General features: G+C 51.3%; 1 long non-coding RNA gene across 1 annotated transcript in view; it reads right to left on the bottom strand.

The window, feature by feature from the left end:
• LOC118001897 overlaps nucleotides 1-792 on the bottom strand; it is a 3,809-nt gene extending 3,017 nt beyond the window's left edge. The window contains exon 1 of the long non-coding RNA XR_004676872.1: nucleotides 691-792. This is a non-coding gene — a long non-coding RNA (uncharacterized LOC118001897). The remainder of the gene's footprint in view (nucleotides 1-690) is intronic.
• Between the last annotated feature and the right edge of the window lie 1,135 nt (nucleotides 793-1,927).

Below are 1,927 nucleotides of genomic sequence, written 5' to 3'. Positions count from 1 at the left end.
TGATCCCAGCCCTGACCTGGCCCTGACCCCGGCCCTGACCCTGATCCTGGCCCTGACCCAGCCTTGAAGGTAACCAGCATGGCCTGAGAACCTGCAGGAAGTAAGCAGAGTCCTGGGCTGCTCTCAGGCTTGGGAAACAATTTAGTCTCTCTCCCTCCCCAGGTTAGGTGGACACGGACGCTGAGGGCCATTCACCTCTAACTGACACCTGCCTTGAGTTTGGAGAACCCAGACTTGCTGAGAGCTTGGTTCTCCCTTAGATGCTGTAGCCCCCCTTCCTTGGGTGGGCGCAAAGGCCCCCTCCAGTGGAGGGCTGTGAGCATGGGTTGGGGGCAAGGCGCATGTGCTGTGCCCAGGACAATGCAAAGACAGCCCCTGACCGTGCTGACCTCCAGGATGGACACCTGGTGACCCTCAGCTGTTCCCCCAGGCCGGACCCTGACACTGATCAACTGAGGATGCACCACATCCACGCGCTTCCCCAAACCCGTGTGGGGACACACTTCATGCAAATGAGCACGCGAACTCACCACTGCTTTGTCATATCGTGTTTTCTCAATGATCAGCATTACAGCTGCTCTGAGGACACACGGGAACTTACAAAGTGATCTGATAGAACAAGGTGGGTGTCAGCCAGGCCTTCTCTTCTTGTGCCCACTCTGGGGGTCAGTCCCGTGAGCGTGGACTCACCTGAAAACGAGTGTGCCGGTAGCTGGGAAGCAGAGCCCTCTTGCCTCCTGGCAGATCCTCACAGCGTGCTGGCTCCGAAGGCCGTCCTAATCTGATGACTCATGCAAGGGGACTCTCTTGTGGTTGAAGAATGGACAGTCACGGGGCCCGCCTGCCATGGGTGTGGTCACTTGGCTGCTCAGTTGCTATTCTTAAATCCTAGCCCCTAGCCTAGCCATCACAAGAAAAGGAGCTGTGGGTCAGAGAGGACCACAGGCAGCAACAGTGGGGATAACTGAAGGGTGGACTGGCTTTAGAGAAGTGATCAAAGCATGCACCCTGCCATCTGCATACAGGACAAATGGTTACCTGGGCTCCAGGGGCTTCTCCTGAGCCCCTCCCGGGAAAAGGTAGGAAAAAGGTGAGTAGTCTGATGGAACTTCAAGTACAGTAGAAAGCGTATATTTTTAAAGTATATCTGATGATCCAGAAACATAATGTATTTCCAGGTGTTTTAGTCAGGATAGGCTAGATATGCTGGGGCAACAAACACGCTCCAGAGCTTAGCGGTAAATAGCAATGGAAGTTTCTGTGTGCTTCTGTGTATATCACGTTCCTGTCCAGTGAAAGTCAGCAGGGGCCCGACTGACGGGGCTCCCCTTGACCCGTTACTTAGGGCGTTAGTAAGTCCTGCCCGAGATCAAGGTGAGCTTAGGAATTCAGTTTTCCCTCTGTCCCATTTTAAAAAATCAAGCTTTTTAACTTCCATATCTCCCCGGAGAAGGAAGGGAATGCGGCCACGGCACTGGGGCTGTAAAGGTTTCTATCTGGAAGTGACAGACATCACCTCCACTCGAACTCGCTGACCCACGCCTGGCTCCCGGCACGTCCACCCTCACCACGGGCAGGCAGCGCAGCCTCGCTGTCGCTCGAAGGACACGGCCCTTGGTGCGCAGAATCAGCCCTGACGAGCAGCGTACCAGCTTCGTGAAGGAGGAAAACAAGTTTGAAGATGTTTTAAGAACTAGAAAAATATATATAAGAATTACAGCTATAATGACTACCTCTTAGCGTTCATGTTATTGCAAGTGATTTCCATATTTTTTTAAACTTTCTGTACTTCATGTATTTTTAAAGTAAACATTATTTTATAATTTAAATCGAATTTGTTTTTCTGAAGACCCCAAAGAGTGTTGTAGACAGGAAATGTGAGTAGTTGAGAGCAGGGTTTATAACAGAGAATATCTAATATATCTGT

This window comes from Mirounga leonina, unplaced genomic scaffold, assembly GCF_011800145.1.
Source record: "Mirounga leonina isolate KUSES-001 unplaced genomic scaffold, KU_Mleo_1.0 Mir_55, whole genome shotgun sequence".
In the NCBI taxonomy this organism is placed as follows: Eukaryota; Metazoa; Chordata; class Mammalia; order Carnivora; family Phocidae; genus Mirounga; species Mirounga leonina.
Note: the sequence above shows the minus strand (reverse complement) of the source record. Positions and strands in the feature narration are given on the sequence as shown.